Source organism: Adiantum capillus-veneris, chromosome 19 (genome assembly GCF_014529385.1).
Source record: "Adiantum capillus-veneris isolate H3 chromosome 19, ASM1452938v2, whole genome shotgun sequence".
NCBI lineage: Eukaryota > Viridiplantae > Streptophyta > Polypodiopsida > Polypodiales > Pteridaceae > Adiantum > Adiantum capillus-veneris.
In genome coordinates, this window is record NC_140949.1 from 85,402,731 (window position 1) to 85,423,008 (window position 20,278).

General features: G+C 43.6%; 1 protein-coding gene across 3 annotated transcripts in view; it reads right to left on the reverse strand.

Moving 5' to 3' along the window:
• LOC147434396 (transcription factor ABORTED MICROSPORES-like) overlaps positions 1-20,055 on the reverse strand; it is a 112,324-nt gene extending 92,269 nt beyond the window's left edge. For 2 of the 3 annotated variants that reach the window (XM_086490869.1, XM_086490870.1), the window contains exon 1: positions 19,906-20,054. The gene's annotated coding sequence lies outside the window, so the exon portion shown is untranslated. Of the gene's footprint in view, positions 1-19,905 lie in introns of all 3 variants that reach the window. The other variant, XM_086490872.1, reaches the window with a different exon arrangement.
• Between the last annotated feature and the right edge of the window lie 223 nt (positions 20,056-20,278).

Sequence of the window (20,278 nt, forward strand, 5' to 3'; positions counted from 1 at the left end):
TGCAGTAGCATCTCCTTCTTGCAAAAACTGATCCTCCACTCTGAGTGTAAGGTGCAACGGAATGAATGTTTGAACTTTGCTCAAGATGAGTGCTCCATAATGTGCTCAAGGTTCCTTTTTGTTCTTATGGAAGTAAGAGCCTTCCGTTCTTAATGAGAGAGTGCTATGATCACAAACAAAGTGAATGGACACTGTGCGTGCAAGTCTATGAGACTGAAAGATAGAGAGAGAAGAGAAATACGACACCAGAGACGTTGTAAAACCCTCCTCTGAACAAACTACTTATGATTGCACAAACTGGTACAAACTGAATGCATGTGACTGATGCAAGTCTACGCTATGTCGGTGTTGACGATGGTGATGGCGAGACCAACCTAAGCGCTGAAATTTGCAACCTTTTATCTGCTGTCCAAAAACGCTATGGGCTAAAATCTGCTGTTGTCGAAAACGTTGATTTTGCTGGTCCTTATGGCTGAAAATCTGCATCTACTGTGCGGCTGAATGGCTATGGAAACTTGCTAAAAATGACCGGCTGAAAATCTGCAAACGCTAGAACTCTCCAAAAACGCTAGGGCTGTAGATCTTCAAAAACGCTAGATGCTGGGGTCTGCTGGCGAAGACTTCTGGCTGAGGAAACGCTATCCAAGAGCAATCTGTGGCGATGAAGCTTGAGAAAAAAACGCTAGGTGTAGGGACGTCTTTGCTTGGAGGAAAGTCCACCAAGGGTCTTGCTGAGAAGTTGCTTGTTGAGCTTGGGCTCCTGCTGCCTCTTCTGCCAATTAGTGCTAGTCTAGGTTTGCTTATATACAAACTTACTCAATTTGCCCTACTTACTTTCCAACAAAAGTCACTTAAAAATAATAAGTGAAAAATGTCAAAAATAGGTAAAATAGGCTAAATGCACTGGTAAATTCCCCTGAAGTATTCTGATGGATTCTGATGGGAATGCTTATGATCATGCTGTGTGCAACCAGAGGATATGCATCTACACTAAGTGACTGGGCATGCACGGTCTACGAATAGACTCACAAAAGTGCACAAACACTTCTAAATCTAGACTGACTGGACTGACTGAACTCTTGTCGTGTTGTAGCTTGTCCACGGACACATAGGGTTGGATGTGTCACGTGACATCCCCTCCTTTTCAAAGTGAGGTACTGGTACCGAACTGTATGGCGTCGAGGGAGATCGCCAATAGCATCCGAAATCCTGGAAGGGACTCTTCGCCAGCCCACTCTGATGTGTGTGTCGTGCGGTACTTGAACTTCATAAAGGTCTGCAACGCTTGCTTCTTTGGGCCGCGCCGAAAGCGACAAAGTCTTTTGTGGCTCCTTCGATGCTTCAACTTTTTCTAGAGTCATGCTTGTTTCTTCTTCAAGAATCTCCATGGCTGAAAATTCCTGAAACCACTTCCAACACAAAAACATAAACATACCCATTCCATGTAAAGTGATTGGAAAAAATCTTGTCTTCTCTAAAGATTGTGCATGCAATGTAGATGAACATAGAAATGGAGTGCCAAACGTTCATCAAACACATGCAAACAATGAGATCGAATCTTTTCTTTCTGATCTAGATCAATCAACTGTGGCAATTCACAACGGAAATGCCCATGCTTGGTGCTCATACTGTCTTGTGCTCTTTCTACAACTATGTCGTGCCAAGGAAGAGACATTGAAATGTGACTTTCTTAAATGCATACTTTTCAGCTTTCCATGAACAATCCGCATACATTCGTGCTCATTCATGAGTGAAACGTGCTCAACGTACAATATGTCATGCCTAGGAAAAGGGATCACATAAAGACGCTGACTAAAATACAGGAAACGATCACGAATGAAACACTCGTACAATGCGTGCGTACTAATCATGTGAACACATAATACTTCCTGTAAGGATTCTTTGGATCTACGCTCGAGAGTCAAGATCGGTTCTTCCTGAAGGGGTTCTGTGGACCTAGGCTCGAGAGCCAAGATCGATCCTTCGTGATTGATCGAATCTGCAACGAAGTTAGCTTCGCTAGAAAAAGTATCAACTAACACATCATCCTTGTGAACAATCACATCTTCATGAAAATCATCATGCTTGTGAGAAATCACATCTTGATCATCATGGAAATCATCATGCTTGTCATTGTCAACCAAATCATCATGCAAATCATTGGCCTTCGAATCATCATGCTCATCATTATCATGCAAATCATTGTCGTTTAATTCATCATGCTTCTCATAATCATGCAAATCCTGAATGTCATGCTTGGGAGAAGAAGAGACTGACAGAGTCTCCTTTCCCCAAATCTCTTGCATTTCTGCCTGAACTTGAGAAAAGAGTCGTAAGAACTCTTTCATGTGTTGGTTGCTCTTTCCTTTGACGGTGACTGCCATTCTTTCTTGGTGTTTGCGCTCAATTTCTGCTCTTCTTTCTGCGTGTCGCGCGATACATTTCTGCCATTCTTTCTACATTTCTTGCTTCGCGTTCTAACTTCCTTTCCATAAACATCTGCTCCAACTCCTCCATAGGAGTTAGTGCAATCCTTGGCGTAGATGTGGAAGGCGGAGGGTCGAAAAAACCTCCTGGTGGGGAAAATTCTTCGCCTCTCTCATGCTCATCACCTCTAAGCGAAGTATCCATTCCGCTTCGAGTGATGACCATTCTCAAGTCATGGGTTCTTGTGGGTTCTTGTGGTCTTGGGTTCTTAAGTTCACGAGGAACTTGGGTTCTTGGGGTTCTTGGGTTCTTGAGGGTCTTGAGGTTTTCTTTCGCTTACAATCTGTGTTTAAGAAGGATCTTCTCTTCACCCGAGTTCTACTCTTTTCCGCGGGCACACCCCCTGGCAGCCTTGCGCTCACACCAAGCTTGCTTTTTCCCACCTCACGTCGATTGGCCAACCGCTAAGTGCATGATCCGCTCTCAATGAGTGAAAAGAGACACAAGAGGAGGCTAGACAAGCCCTTCTTTCTTGGGATTCCTGTCACTCTTCAAAAACACGACTGGGAATCGACACGCCCAAGCGAACTTGGGTTCGTGCGACCGCAACAAGCAGAAAATTCTTGTGGTTCTTTCCTTGAGTGATACAGAACACTGCCAAAGATTTGATACCAATGTAAGGTGCAGCGGAATGAATGTTTGAACTTTGCTCAAGATGAGTACTCCATAATGTACTCAAGGTTCCTTTTTGTTCTTATGGAAGGGAGAGCCTTCCGTTCTTAATGAGAGAGTGCTATGATCACAAACAAAGTGAATGAACACTGTGCGTGCAAGTGTATGAGACTGAAAGATAGAGAGAGAAGAGAAATACGACACCAGAGACGTTGTAAAACCCTCCTTTGAAGGCCCCACTCTCATCGGCGAGAGTGGTCTACTTATGATTGCACAAACTGGTACAAACTGAATGCATGTGACTGATGCAAGTCTAGGCTATGTCGATGTCGACGACGGTGATGGCAAGACCGACCTAACGACTGAAATTTGTAACCTTTTATCTGCTGTCCAAAAACGCTATGGGCTAAAATCTGTTGTTGCCGAAAACGCTATGGAAAACGCTGATTTTGCTGGTCCTTATGGCTGAAAATCTGCATCTACTGTGCGGCTGAATGGCTATGGAAACTTGGTGAAAATGACCGGCTGAAAATCTGCAAACGCTAGAACTCTCCAAAAACGCTAGGGCTGCAGATCTTCAAAAATGCTAGATGCTGGGGTGGTCTGTTGGCGATGACTTCTGGCTGAGGAAACGCTAGCCAAGAGCAATCTGTGGCGATGAAGCTTGAGAAAAAACGCTAGGTGTGGGGATGTCTTTGCTTGGAGGAAAGTCCACCAAGGGTCTTGCTGAGAAGTTGCTTGTTGAGCTTGGGCTCCTGCTGCCTCTTCTGCCAATTAGTGCTAGTCTAGGTTTGCTTATATACAAACTTACTCAATTTGCCCTACCTACTTTCCAACAAAAGTCACTTAAAAATAATAAGTGAAAAATGTCAAAAATAGGTAAAATAGGCTAAATGCACTGGAAAATTCCCCTGAAGGATTCTGATGGGAATGCTTATGATCATGCTATGTACATCCAGAGAATATGCATCTACACTAAGTGACTGGGCATGCACGGTCTACGAATAGACTCACAAAAGTACGAGATCACTTCTAAATCTAGAGTTTGATTGAACTGACTAAACCCTTGTCATGTTGTAGCTTTGTCCACGGACAAGGTTGGATGTGTCACGTGACACTAAGTGAGGGCATGTGATGCTTTTATAGCTCCTAGCCACGGGCACAAATAGCTGCTCACGTAAAGATCACGGCCTTTTTTTTTTTTTTTTTTTTTGCGAGAAAAAGAGAGAGAAAACACTGGCTAATCTCCTGCCTTATTTATCAGATGGCTACCCACTTATTAATTGGACGGCCGGCGTATTTTAAAAATAGTCTGAATCTGCCCAAAAACTCAATAAAACCTTATAAGTTAAAAACAATGCTTTCACAGTACTTCCCAGGCGTCCCTGGATGCAATCACATGCACAGTTGCAATGCAGACGTGGACTTCCTCACGGGGAAGCATCTGCTTTCCCGAAAGGCAATCCCGCTTTCTCAAAAAACATTTGTTTTCCTCAAAGTTTCCTCTGAACCCATCTTCATTCAAGTGCTTTTTTTTCCTTGTGCACAATTCCAACACAGTTCGGAATTTCCTCTCGACTATGGATATCCCCTTTCCGATGCACCCGTCACCCACCTTGTGACACATCAGGAATACCCATCACCTAGCCCTTTCCTACCGAACTTCCGGTACAATCTCCTTCATGATGCTCTATGTCACCCATCCTATGACGCATCAGAGATGTCCGTTCGCAGATGGTCGGATACTTCTTTCCGATGCTCCTTGTCACCCATCCAATGTGACGCATCAGAAGTACCCGTTCCTGATGGCCTCACAGATATTCCCGTTTTCAGTGCTCCCGTCATTACTTTGAATGACGCACTAGGAATGCTATGTACTCGGATGTCTCCAGTGAGAAAACAACACTCTCACTTAAAATTCCAATAATTCATTTAGAATTATTTGTCCTTGGTGTTCCAAGCGAGAAAACCCTCTCACTTATAAATCCAATAATTCATTTACAATTATTTTTCTGTAAGATAAAGCCAATTTAGTAACATCCCTTTCACTTATAAACAGTTGTCCTCAACTGTAGAGGTCCAATTGAACTGCCGGGGAGAAACCGGAAAGGTTACAAATCTTGTTCAATGGTGAGTTGAGCTACTCCTTTCTCAAAAGAGAACTTAAAAATAAAATTAAACAAAAAATCAAAATTCAATGATTTAATACTTACCTTACCGGTTCATGTCTTTCCTCTAGTACCTCGAGGATATCCTTCACCTTTCATTATAGTTACAAGCCATGTAAGAATCGTCATTCGCGTCTTTTCAACAGATTGGAAGTTTTCTCATCCGAGAATCTGTCAACTCACTTCCACCTTCTCAATTCTGAGAAGAATAATTCTCCTAGAAATCAATCTAGGTCTATGTCCTTGTGCATAACCTTGCGCTATTAGTCTTGAGGATATTAAACCTCTTGTGTCCTCCCGCATAAGGCATGTCGAGATCATTAAGCTCAATGTCTTTCTTTCACAATTTGCGATCACCTTAAAGAAGGTTCTTGTTCCGAGCCGTTGGTCAACGTAGGCGGACGGTTCCAATCCAAAGATTCCTTGTGCACGGCGGCACTTCCTTCCAATTTTTCCGTCCTGCGAGTTATTACCACGAGCAGTGTTTTCCAGACGCCCATTAGAGTCTTCTTCCTTACGGAATCATAAAAAATGATTCACCTTGAGAGCATCGAGGACGCCTTGCAAAATCTTAGGCAAATAGGATTCTAGCCATAGCATTTTCTGAACGTACATTCAAACTCGGTTCACAATAGAGCGAACCCTATTTGATTCTCAGGGATGTTCTCCCATATGTAATTCTTACCATTTTGAAACGGTTGACGAACTATATTCTCACGACCATAATACTTCGAATTTATTCCAGTAGCGTGTAAATGCTACTTGACCTGCTCATGTACAAACATATACCGCAACCAAAATTTGCTACTATAATGGTAAAGACACATAGCGTACTCGATGATCAACGACCATTAGAAAACCTCTTCTCCATAGAGACTCAAACTCCTTCTACCAAACACACCTCAAATAGAGATTCTCATGTCGGAATATCCTTGCGCTCAAAAAGGCGCTCAAAGAGAGTATAACAAACTCCCGTCCAGTTCCTGAAAAGGAAGTTGGTTCATCTCATTCTGTTCAGCAAAAAAAAATTCGATCGGTAGATGACCCACCTTAGCATAGGTCTGCATCTTCATGTGTTATCCATGTAACCAAAGGTGTACCTAAGTTTCAGTGAGCCTGGGAAATTACCTTCCCTTCGTAAGATCCTTAGAGCGAAGACACTCAACCTGACGATCCCTTGGCTCAATCTTAGAGCAAAACCCGCTCATCAAATAAACTAGGATTTTAATCCTTGGATGCCTCGATCACAGACCGTAGTCATCGCTTGTCCCTTCCCTTGTAAAGAGAGTATTCCTTCACTTCTGCAATAAGCACTACCATATCTCCCTTACCGCGTAGGAGGTGTGGGCTTAAAGAGTACTCAAGCCTCATGAAAGCTTTTCTTTGCTTGAAAGCTCAGAATGGTTCTTTCATAATTTCCTACCCGCAATAGCAGGTAATTTGTTGGAGAACTATCGGATACCAGATCAATCATGGACTGTTGGAATTAGGGTTGCAGAGAAACGCACACAGCTTAGAGAAGACGAAGGAAACTCAAGGCACACAATAGAGAGTGTATTACTAGTGTGAAATGGAAACATAGATAGCCCTAGAGTGATGGGCGTATATACAATGCATGGGGAAAAAACCTCCTAAAGAGGAAAAAAATGCCCCGGCGGTCCTAGTGTGTTCACACGCATCACTACCACATGTATATGGTAACAAATCCCCCCTGGAGTGATGCGGTGAACGAGAGATGGCACATTAGTAAAGGGAAGTGCCATGCCCTGAGGACATGATCAGTCCACAAAGGGGAGCAAGCCCAAAGCTTTGCGGACAGCTTGTCCTGTGTTGGCACATAAGCCAAGCTTATCTCTCCTGCTGAGAGCCTCTCCCTAACATAGTGGTAATGCACCTCAATGTGCTTTGTGAGAGCATGAAAAACTGGGTTCCTCGCAACTGCCAATGCTCTCTGACTGTCAATGTAGATAGTGTTGGCAGTGTCCTGTCCGACACCCAAATCAGCCATAAGGCGTCTGAGCCATACACACTCAACCGTAGCTGTGAAGACTGCCCTATACTCAGCCTCACAACTCGAAGTGGCCTCAATAGGTTTCTGCTTGCTCAACCATGATATACATGAACTGCCAAGCATGAAACAAAAACCACTTGTGGACACTCGCGTGTCAAAACAACCAGCCCATTCGAAGTCCGAAAAAGCATGTAAGTCTGGCGGGAATGATCCCCCCTTGGGATAAAACAAGCCAAAATGTAAAGTGCCACTAAGGTAGCGGAAAATCCTCTTGACAGCCTGCCAATGCTTAGACCCTGGGCTATGCATAAATCTGCTGACCTGTGAGACTGCAAACTGAATATCTGGCCTCGTGTTGCATACATAAATGAGGCAGCCAACAGCAATTTGGTAAAGAGTGACATCAGCAGGATCGCCAGCATCATGTAGACTCAACTTCAAACCTGTTTCCATGGGAGTGGCAATAGGTTTGCAATCCTCAAGTCCAAACTTACATAGCAATGTCTCTATGTAACTTTTCTGACACAAGGCAATACCACCATCACACTACTTAAACTGTATACCCAAGTAATGATGCAACAGCCCCAAATCTTTCATCTTGAAAGTAGCATTCAAATCAGCCTTAAATTCAGCAATATGTCTCTCATTTGGTCCAGTGATCAGCAAATCATCGACATAAAGAACCACAATGAGAAGTACATCACCCTCACGCTTTACATACAATGTGCTTTCTGTTGGACTATTACGAAAGCCTCGTTTGACCAAATAAGTGTCAGCTTTCTCATACCAAGCACGAGGAGATTGCTTCAACCCATACAAAGCCTTCTTATATCTGCACACTTTGTCGTCTTGTCCTTTATGACAAAACCGCGAGGCTACGTTACATAAACTCCTCAAATATGTCAACATTCAAGAAAGCGATAACAATGTCTGATTGATGTACATCCCAACCAAAATGAGCTGCCAATGCACATTGAAAACGCACAGTAGTCATACGACAAGTGGGAGCAAAAGTCTCTTTATAATCTGTCTTTTTGCTATGCATAACCCTTTGCAACAAGTCGAGCCTTATGGCGATCGATCTCACCGTCCGGCTTGCGTTTCAACTTGTAAACCCACTTCGTACCAATGGCCTTTTTGCCAGGAGGCAAATCACATAAAGTCTATGTGTCATTTTCTATAAGTGCATCATATTCTGATTGCATGGCAGCCATCCAATTTTCTGAATTCTGTGCTTCATCAAAAGACAGAGGCTCCTCAACATCATGTAAGCTAGACACAGCCAAAGCATAACAATCTGATGCATAAGATGCATAGCGAGAGCCTGAACGCATACGACTAGACAAAGGTGCATCCAATTTTCTGTCACACAAAGTGTGCACCAGTCATTTTGGCATACCTCTAGCCTGCTCATTTTCAGCCCTTTCCTCATAAAGTACATCATGTACATCTGCATCAGAAATAGGCTGATCTGTAACATTTTCAGAAACCCCCATAGGCTGTACAATTGCCTCATTGGAAATTACATTCGTATTTCCACCACTGAAAAGAGGCAACAAAGTGTCATAAATGTCATGTGAGCTTACATTACTGTCTCTAGTACATGAAAGCAAGGGCTGAACAGAATCTTCCACAAACACTACATCCCGCGAAACCCGAATACGCTTTGTTTGCGGATGATATAACCTATAACCTTTGCTTTCAGCACTATAACCAACAAAAATACATTTGACAGCCTTATCATCCAATTTTCTGCGCTGTGTTTCTGGCACCAAAGCATATGCCAAACAGCCAAAAACACACATGTGCTCAATAGAAGGCTTTCTATCATGCCATGCTTCATATGGAGTAATAGACTGCAAAGCTTTCGTAGGACACCTGTTAAGTACATAAGTGGCACATATGATGGCCTCAAGCCAAAAGGAATGCGGCAAAGCCTGATTTTTGACCATAAATCGTGCCATTTCCGTCACTGACCTGTTTTTCCTCTCAACAACACCATTTTGCTGAGAGGTGTATAAGGCACTGTACATTGGTGTTTTATCCCACGACTAGCCAGAAATGCATTAAACTCATGAGACATATACTCCCCCCCTCGATCGGAACGGAGGGTGCCCATAGTACATTTGGAGACATTTTCAGCCATAGCCAGAAATTGTTTGAAGCACATCAAAACTTCGAACTTCGCTTTAAGCGGAAATACCCATGCATGCCTGGAGTAATCATCAATGAAAGTCACGAAATACAGGTAATTGCCCAAAGACGGAGTTTGCATGGACCCACAAACATCACTATGCACAAGCTGTAACCTGCATGTGGCCCGAAATGAACCATCCTTTGGAAACTTAGAACGCTGCATCTTACCCAAAATACAGCCTTCACAAACATGTTTGACACGTGCTTCAAGAGGCGGCAAAGAAGCAACCATATCAGATTTCTGCAAACTCAGCAAACTGGAAAAATTCAGATGACCAAAACGTGCATGCCAAAGTTTTGCATCTGAAATAGCCCTTGAATCTACAACAGCATTTACAAAAATTTTTCCACACTTGTCATACAAAGTGATCTTATATAGCCCACGGCACAAGGGCCAGATGCAATAATTTCATCACCAAAACTGAGATCATCCACAAATTTGACTACAAGTCCAAGTCTAGCAAGTGCGGATACAGACAAGAGATTCTTCTTGATCCTAGGTACATAAAGTGCATCAACAAGTGTGAAGGAACTGCCATTAGCAGCAGTAAGCACAATCTTTCCAACTCCATAAACCAGATAAGAGGCATTGTTGGCACAAGTGACAGAATTCCCATGAGGGACAGACTCGAGAGAGGTAAACAATTCATGATGTGAGGTAATGTGCTTTGTAGCACCACTGTCGAAATACCACACATGTGAATCTGCAGCAACTGACAAGCATGCATCATGGATAGCAGGATTGTAAGTGCACTCTGCACGAAAATCCCATTCTGCATCGACATCAGCATCACAGTCTCCTTTCACAGAAGACGCAACAATGGCTGCATTTGTAGTGAAACCAGCATTTGCAGTGGAACCACCCTCTTTCTTCTTAGCCTCTTTGGCCTTCAACTTAGGACATTGCTTGATCAAGTGATCGTTAGCTTTACAATAATGGCAACGCAGCTTCTTTTTGCCCTTATCACCAGAATTGCCAGACGAAGTGCTACCAGCAGAAGCATTAGGAACAGAAGTTTTGCCACTCGCAGCAGAACCATAAGTAGTGGCTACATTGTTGTTACCACCCTTTCTTTGAGAAGCAATAAAAGGTTGTTCAACTGCACGCTGTCTAGTCCTCTTTTTTCTACAAAGTGACTCTTGCAACAGCAATGTGCATAATGCATCAAACTTGACAACTTCTAGATTTCCTTGGGTCATAAGTCTCCAAGTACTAGCAAAGGTCTGGTAAGAATCTGGTAAGGCATCAAGAACAATTTGCACAAGGGAACTGTCTGAAATGACTTCACCTGCAGAAATGAGTTGCTCATTGATATCCTTGACACTAGCAAGGAAAGTGTCCATATCATCTTCCTCATGCATAATCTTCGACTCCAGCTCTTTACGCAGCAAAGCAATTTTAGCCTCATTGCAGCTTGCATAAAGACCAGCCAAAATATCCAAAGCCTGTTTTACAGATTTTGCTGAACGAATGTGAGGAACAATGGTGCGCTTCACAGACAATGCGATCAATGCATGAGCCTGCGCATCCTTTACATCCCAACGAGCTTGTTCTACCATAGGCAAAACAACTCTAATAGAAGCAATCCTTGCAGCAAGACCTGCAACATCCTCAACATCGCCTACATCCTCAGAACCAGGACGTACATCAATGCCCTGCACAATATTCCAGACGTCCTTTGACACAAGAACGTGTTGCATCATATAAGCCCACATAGGGTAATTGTTCCCATCCAACCTGTCCTCAGCAGCAAACATCTTGAACACATATGTGTTGTTGTTGTCAGCCATGGTAAATGTTGCACCTGATGTGAAAACTGCCTGAAAATAGGAGAAACGAAGCGGGAACAACATGTACTATATAGCACAAACCGTAGAAGACTGTAAGGCACCTATTATTGAGAAATCTGCACTGACAGAAATTCTCCACAAAATGACGAAATAGCTTGTGCAGTACTTCCTGTAGTGGAAACGGAGGCGGAAATGAGCCCGAATCAGAAATCTGAGCAAACCACGCTCTACGAGCACTCCCGAAATACTTGTCGACCTGCGAACGCTCGCCAAAGCTCACTGAAATCGGAGAAAGTGACCAGGCGTGTACTGGAGCTGCTGACGACTAAGCCCGGGAGGACGCAACCTGCTCTGATATCAATTGTTGGAATTAGGGTTGCAGAGAATCGCACACAGCTTGGAGAAGACGAAGGAAACTCAAGGCACACAATAGAGTGTATTACTTAGTGTGCAATGGAAAGATAGATAGCCCTAGAGTGATGGGCGTATATACAATGCACGGGGGGAAAACCTCCTAGAGAGGGAAAAAATGCCCCGGCGGTCCTATTGTATTCACACACATCACTACCACATGTATATGGTAACAAGGACCTTCCGGATGGTTAAGCAAAGCAGTTCATCGTATAAAACAACGTTCTAACTCAACCTTACTCTCATAAACACTCGAGAGTGATTGTCCTGGTTAGACACGTACATATCTAGTACATAAAAGCAATACGCAGTTGATGAGTTCCTCAAAGTTTAACTTTGATCAAAGACCTAGGGTCTTCTATTCAAAAACTCAAGAGTTAGATTGAATTCCCTTACTCCAAACTTTCTCCGGATAGCAATGTATCCTTCGAGGAGAGGTAACAAAAATTCGTTGTTTCTGTGTTCAATGGTTCTCGTCCCACTGCAGGGATTGTATTCTATGTACACTAAGGTGTGAACTTTCAGCTTTTATTGCTGGCTCCACCATCTGCTACAAAGTATCATGCAGATGGGTTTACTGTCGCAAGGCGGGCACCATGTGCCAATAGAAAAGAACAGACTGAACAGACTTTTAGCACTTCAATAACAATTGAATTGAGAGAGAGAGAGAGAGAGAGAGACGACACGCGACAGGGAGTGGCGGAATTCCACCCCAAAGAGTATTGGCCCCAAACCTTGGCACCCCTTTCGGTATTTCTTTATATTGCATCAACACAGTACAAGCCGGTACTCGAGACTCTGCACCTTCTCCAAGAAGCATGCCAGAGAAGGAGCCCTAACCTCATATTTAAAGGCCCTTGGCTTCAAAAGCAGTTACAATAAAAAGCCTTTAAAACTCAGCTTCTGGTCCAAAAGCAAAGCCAAAAAACTGCCAACGTAAATCACGAAAATCCGTACAGCCTGCCACGTCATCAGCCAGCGCAAAACGCGGAAATTTTTGTTCTGCCCTTAGGATTAGGGTTAGGGTTTTTGCAATTTTAGGGTTTCTGGCAGCAGAATTAGGGTTTTCAGGTTTTAGGGTTAGGGTTTCCAGAATTAGGGTTTTCAGGTTTTAGGGTTAGGGTTTCCAGAATTAGGATTTGCAAGTTTTAGGGTTAGGGTTTCCAGAATTAGAGTTTGCAAGTTTTAGGGTTAGGGTTTCCAAAATTAGGGTTTCAGCAACTAGGGTTTTGGCAAAAATTAGGGTTAGGGTTTCTGCTCTCGGACAGCCACGTCATCACTTTGTGACAGTTTAGGCCCCTCGGCCACATCTGTAAGTTGGCTCCATTCTTTAGGCTTTGACACGTCAGCAATTTGTTACATCTCCCCTTCTTGAAAGAGAGTAATCATCCGCGATTACAGCATATCTGCAAAACAACTCAAGTTAGCTCAAAAATTTCCGAGGGACAATCACTTCACTCTTTTTATTAAAGAGTTAGCTACTCCTTTCTGCTTTTTTGATCAAGGAGTTAGCTTCTCCTTTCGGCTGTTTTGATCAAGGAGTTAGCTTCTCCTTTCTACTCTTTTGATCAAGGAGTTAGCTTCTCCTTTCGTCCAGATCGAAACTCTTGATATTCCGGCGTAGTAAAATTAGCCATCACACCCAGACCGTACTGATCTTCCACGGGTGTCTTGATGCACTGACCTAGGCAATCTCATCCAATTAGGAATATTCAACGGTTGGCACATCACAATGCAACACAAATGCTCACATATGCATGTAACAAGACATAGAAACATAAACTCGCCAATGAACACTCCCCCCGCAAATAACCATCTAGGTCCGGGCCATGAGCTGTTCAATGACTCCCTCATCACTCCTCCCGCAAATAACCTAAAAAGGTCCGGGCCATGAGATATAGAGGCCTTTTACAACCAAACGCCCCCAAGACCACAGTTTGCGTCATTTGGAGGTGCTGAGAGTAACCACTACTCAGGAGTTCTTAATACTCCTCCTGCATAACCATCTAGGATCCGGGCCATGAGTAAAAACAGCACTTTTCAATCATTCAATACTCCCCCGCAAATAACCACAAGGGTCCGGGCCATGAGTAAAAACAACACTTTTCAAACATTCAATACTCCCCCCGCAAATAACCACAAGGGTCCGGGCCATGAGTATAAACAAGCATTCTCAAACCTCATTTCTCACTTCTCCACCTGGGAGTAAAATCACCAATCATTGAAACCAGTATCAAACCAGAGTCAAACAATTAAAATCGACACCAAAACAGGTTCAAAACAGATACCATCCATTTCAAACAAATTCCAAACAGGATCACCAAACAAGATCAAACAGAACTCAAACTTATAAAGTAATCTCGACATTAGTCGAGCTCGAAAAGTCGACTGACTTTCTATCTTGAAACCTGCACCACAAATTAGGGTTATGTACCTTCCATGAGGTCGTAGCCGAGCACAGCATGGTTCATCAGCTCTTGGACAGACAATGTTTCTTTGGCAGCGATGGTAGTCCCAAGAGATAGCAATCACACAGAACCTCCAAGGTCATCTGCTCGTGAAGGGACATCTACTGAGAGATGTCGAGAAATTTCAAGTTATAATCAGCTAGGGTTTCCATGGCAAGCATTTTAGGATACCCCACTCTGCCAGAAGTTACACTCCGAAGGAAGATGTCAGAAACCATATAACTTCGGACAAATTTTTTTCTTGAAAGCTTGCCAAGTCCTTGGAAGTGTGTTGCTTGGTAGTTGTAGACATCAACATCTGCATGGCACTACTTTTGAGAAAAACAGTGACTCGAAACAAATATCGGATCCCTCTTTGCAAGTCATCTTAATGGCTTATGCCATGTAAGACATGAGCGGTGAAGACGGGAGCGCGCCCGATGCGCGATGCAGTAAGGGTGGGAGTGGCTCTGTCTGCTCTTTTGTAGGACCGGTATGCTTTCAGAAAAGCACACGCCTGATGCTCTGATACCACTGTCACAAGGCGAGCACCACGTGCCAATAGAAAGGAACAGACTGAACAGACTTTTACCACTTACAATAACAATTGAATTGAGAGAGAGAAACGACACGCAACACGGAGTGGCGGAATTCCACCCCAAAGAGTATTGGCCTCAAACCTTGGCGTCCCTTTCGGTATTTCTTTATATTACATCAACACAGTACAAGCCGGTACTCGAGACTCTGCACCTTCTCCTAGAAGCATGCCAGAGAATGAGCCGTAACCTCATATTTAAAGGCCCTTGGCCTGAAAAGCAGTTGTAGTAAAAAGCCTTGAAAACTCAAAAGCTTCAGGTCCAAAAGCAAAGCCAAAAAAACTGCCAGCGTAAATCACGAAAATCCGTACAGCCTGCACGTCATCAGCCAGCGCAAAACACAGAAATCTCCTTGTTGCCCTTAGGGTTAGGGTTAGGGTTTTTGCAGTTTTAGGGTTTCTGGCAGCAGAATAGGGTTTGCAAGTTTTAGGGTTAGCGTTTTCCGAATTAGGGTTTGCAAGTTTTAGGGTTAGGGTTTCCAAAATTAGGGTTTCAACAATTAGGGTTTTTGGTAGAAATTAGGGTTAGGGTTTTTGCTCTAGGGCAGCCACGTCATCACTTTGTGACAGTTTAGGCCTCTCGGCCACATCTGTAAATTGGCTCCATTCTTCAGGCTTTGACATGTAAGCAGTTTGTTACATTTACAAAATTCGGGCAAAAGTCCTTCGTTAAACTTCTGTATTGTTTCTTCCTCAAAGAGGTTCAAGAATGGAGCCACCTTCGAAAGAGTGAACAAATACTCATTCACATAATCCATCACTCGCTCGTGCTCCTATTGGGCAAACCAATCCCAATCTTCTTGGATGCCTTCCTCAAACCGTAGAGCAAAAATAATTTGTCGGAAAATTCAGCCTTGAATTGAATTCAAGTCTTGTTGTAAGTTCCTTGCATAGCTTTGGTATACCACCAAGTACTTGCAATCCCCTTGAGGTGTTTGGTCACATGCCTCACCTTCGACGCTTTTTCAGAAATTGCCGTTTGCAAAGGCAGGGTCAAACTTGTCGAATGAAAGCGGTAGCTTTCGGGACATCTTCCCTTCCGTCAAAAATATCAAACCTGACCAGAGTATTCTGAGGTCTAGAGACCTTCTTCATATCCTTCCCGGAATGACCGGATTTCTTGGCTATGGTTTTGGATTGATGTTCATGGATATCTTCGAGGTTCTGAAGGATCTTGAGCATTCCGCTCCTTGGATTCTCTAGGTTCTTGAGCATCATGCTCTAGTCGCCTTCTCAGAGAATCCCAAGTCTTGTGTCGACTTCTTGCAGAAAGAAAAAAAAAAATTCTAACTCTGCAAGCTTTTCCTTGCAGGACTTAGGGTTCCCCCTGCTTACTTCTCTCTTGGCTTCTTCCCGTATCTCCCCAGAGTCGTCCTCCTTTATAGAGAAAGAGAAGAGCCCATGCTCTGATACCACTGTCACAAACGGGAGCGCATAACAATATAAAATACATTCAGATAAATAGGATTTATCACTTATTACTGAAGCCAGAGGATATAGAGAGAAATAGATAGAGAGAGGGAAGATCGACACAGTACTGGGGACCAGAAGATGGGCTGGTCCCCCCCCCCGTAATAGTATCTTTATTACTGAGGAGAAGTCTATACAAGCACTTGAACCGAACGTATTACCACATTCGTTCTAGAATAAGACTTGATGGTTCCCGGAAGCCTCAGCTTCCGATTCCTAGGGCAAAACCCTATTCCAAGGAACTTCCGTTTCTTATTCCAAATCCTTGAGAACCAAGGTTCTCGCCTCTGGATCTCACCTTCCAGACTCAGGGCTGACATCCCTGCAACTCTCTTTTTCAACTTTGTTTCCAGAGTCCTCTTCCCGCTGAACAACTCTGCTTTCCCGGACACGAAGTCCTTACTTGGGAATCCCAACTTCCCGATCACAAACTTGAGAGACTCCCTCTCTCCGATCCGTGGGTCTACTTCCCAAACTTAGGTACGAAACCCTTGGGCTGATTTGGCTCTAGTTGCTTAGAGCAGTTTCTCCTGCAAAGGCTCATGCCTTCCTCTGCTCCTACTCCCTCACGAAGATGAAGTACACCTGCAATCAAATACTTAGAGATCATAACATGAAAATCGTTACCTTCAAAGTCTCGACGCTCGTTACAGATATTCCCGTTCTCAGTGCTCCCGTCATTACTTTGAATGACGCACTAGGAATACTCTGTACTCGGATGTCTCTAGTGAGAAAAACCCGCTCACTTAAAATTCCAATAATTCATTTAGAATTATTTTTCCTTGGTGTTCCAAGCGAAAAAACCCTCACTTATAAATCCAATAATTCATTTAAAATTATTTTTCTGTAAGATAAAGCCAATTTAGCAACATAATCTGTGACAAAGGAGCGGAGTGAGTCCCCTCTTGTGCAATCCCTCTGCACCAGATTCAACCTTGCTGATCTGTGGGATCTATCGGAGTAGACAATGCTAAACTGAATGCTTCAAGGTAAAGTTCCAAAATCTGAGTATCTGTTAGGTCCTGCTCCTCCATCCACTTTGCATCTAATGCCAGATAGTTCTTGAATTTAACCAAGATTCGCTGAATCACTTTACTCTTTCCTTGTCTGGCAAAATCTATTTAGGAACGAGTATCTCCTCGCTCTCTCCCAATTCGGGTTGCTCATCAGGCTCCCCATCAACTGGCACCTCACCTTTAAAAGGTTTCAAGAGACTCATATGGAATGCACTGTGAATCTTCCAAGTATCGGGCAGCTTCAATCGAAAGGAGACATTATTTATCTTTTCTTTAATCTGGAAAGGGCCATAATACCTCATGCCAAGCTTTGGAAAAAACCGCTCCTTTCCCTTTCGTTTCCTTGGGCGTGGCTTCTCGAAACGTAAGAGCACCCAACCGTCTTCCTTTAGTTTCAAGTCTCGTCGATGTTGTACTACTGCCTTCTTATGTCGTTCTTGAGACTTCTCTAAAGCCTCACGAACCTTGGCAAAAGCAGTGTCCATGTCCCTCGTGTACTGGCCGGCTTCAAAAATCTTATCTTTAGTGCTGAGAAAGGGTGGAACCTTCTTAGAACCTTCAATTATCTCAAATGGCGCCTTCCCCATCGAAGAGTGAACCGTGTTGTTGTAGGCAAATTCCACCAAAGGCAAAAAAAAAACCCATTGAGTCTCCTGATCAGAGATGTAAGACTTCTGTAAATCCAGAATAGCTGAATTTGCAATCTCAAATTGCCCATCTGTCTACGGGTGGAATGATGACAAGAACTCTAACCGCATGCCAATGTTCTCCCAAATAGCCCTCCAAAACAAACTCGTGAATCGGGGATCTTTGTCCGAGACTATTGTCTCAGGCAACCACGTCAATAGAGTGAATCGTGGGCGTACGTACAGCAGCCACATCAACACTGCCTGCGCATTATTGTAATGCCTAGTTGTCCCTTTTGGCCCCTCGGCAGTTGTCCATAAGTTGGCATAACTTATTATTGGTCATGCCACGTTATCAGTTTGTGACAAACTAGGAACTCGTTGATCCGCTTTCCATAGCCGATAGTCAATATTGGTTATTCGAGTCATTGGTGGTTCAGCATGGGTAGTCCATCCCATAGGTACTACATCTTGAAACTTTGCCTTCCTTTCATACTCCAAATGGCCTCAAAAATTTCCCAAGCCGCAACAAAAACAAAATTTCCGTTGCCCTTACAAGCCGCCTTCTCACTTCCCCAAGACACACAAAAGGAATCTCCTCCAATGCTTCAATGTTCGTCCTCTAGCCGTGCCGAAATACGAGATTCTCGAGGGCCTTCACATGCTAGGGCACCAAGGTCCTAAAACGCTGTCGCAAGGAGCCTTGCCACCAGCGCTCTGCTCACCAAGAGGAAGCCCTCCAAAACTGCCAATCCCAAGCGTTTTAAAATGCTGGAACATCCAGTGGCACCCAAAAACGCCGCAAGCAAGGACAAAAATGCCGATGAGCGAGCTCTCTCGGATTCCTCTTCTCCATGACGATCTCTCCCGCGATCAAGGAGCACGAGACTTTGATACCATGTCAAAGTCAACGATGTGGAAGCGTCTAGACCAAGGGGAGAATGCGAGAGAGAGAGAGAGAGAGAGACTTCTAGCCACCTCAAGAAATTGCCCTACCAAGACTTTGACAAATAAGTAAAATAAATACCTAAAAGCCAAAATAAATATCAGGATCACATGGGCAGTTCGCTTGAGATGCCATAACTTTAACACTTACAAGGGCAGTCCACTGAGGAGATTAGGATTTTTAGCAGATAGGTCACCAGCTCACTCAATTGGTTCACTTGACGGTTCACTTTTAGCCTTTGTTACATTAGTCTTTTGTATTTTCTTTACTAGACATTTGGATCATATGACAACGTAAATAAACATTTCATTCCATCGTGTGTGTGTGTGTGTGTGTGTGTGTGTGTGTGTCCCCATAGTTGAGCATGATTGTACATCTCTTATTTGCTAGGGTTTGGAAGCATGGAACTTGGGACTGAGCTCCAGAGCAATTGGATATGGTAAACGCTTAGTATGTGATTTTCTTGTTTCATCCATAGCAGATACAAGCATGGAAACTGCCATACATCGTTTTGTTGGCACTGCCGGAGGAACTTGCTAATGCATCATTTCGATGTTTTACTACAAAATTGTGGCCTTGAATCTTGGGCCATAAGTAGAATTTTTCTATTACGAGAATCCTCTAGTCTTTCTGGGTTTTGTGTGCTTCCACGTTTGTGTGCTTGTTGTCTGCGCGCGATAGAGAAAGAAAGAGAGACAGAGAGGGCTTTTCTATTACAATGCAAGGCGGCAGGTGTAGCTGAGGAGGCCACGAATTCTTTCTCTCTCTCTCTCTCTCTCTCTCTCTCTCTCTCTCTCTCTCTGGCAGTGCCACCTTGTTTCATAGAATTAAACTCTTGTACCCATCAATTTCATCCCATTGAGAATACTACCATTTCTGTACATTGACAGTGTCCATCAGGCTCACAGCCCTGTACATGGAATTTTCTTATGGGCCAGCTCTCTCTCTCTCTCTCTCTCTCTCTCTCTCTCTCTCTCTCTCTCTCTCTGTGGCATAACGAAACAGCCCACGATATAGCATTGCTTTATAAATCTAAGAAGGCAAAACTAAAACATGCAGAATGTCTGGCGAAAATATTTCATGCACATGAAATGGTGCAGCTCAGAAATGCATGGACCTAGCGACTCACCTGCAGCAGCTCCTCTGTCGAGAGAGAGAGAGAGAGAGAGAGAGAGAGAGAGAGTGTCTGTCTCTCCGCCCAGCATGCAAAAATGCACCTGGAAGGTGGCGCATTTCACACAAAAGTGTCTTGTATTTTATTATGTAAATATAAATATGGTAAACAACGGGTAGGAACCGGGTGGTCGATGGCAACAGGTACCCACCACACTCGCATCACTTTTCTCATGATCCGTTCGCTTGTACAATCTATGAAACTCGTGTGTGAAAATCTTTTCCACGTGCATGTTTGTGTGTGGGTGAGAGAGAGAGAGAGAGAGAGAGAGAGATGTTTCCATAGTTGTTGTCCCATGTGACGCAAAGACAGAGAGAGCTTTGTGTGT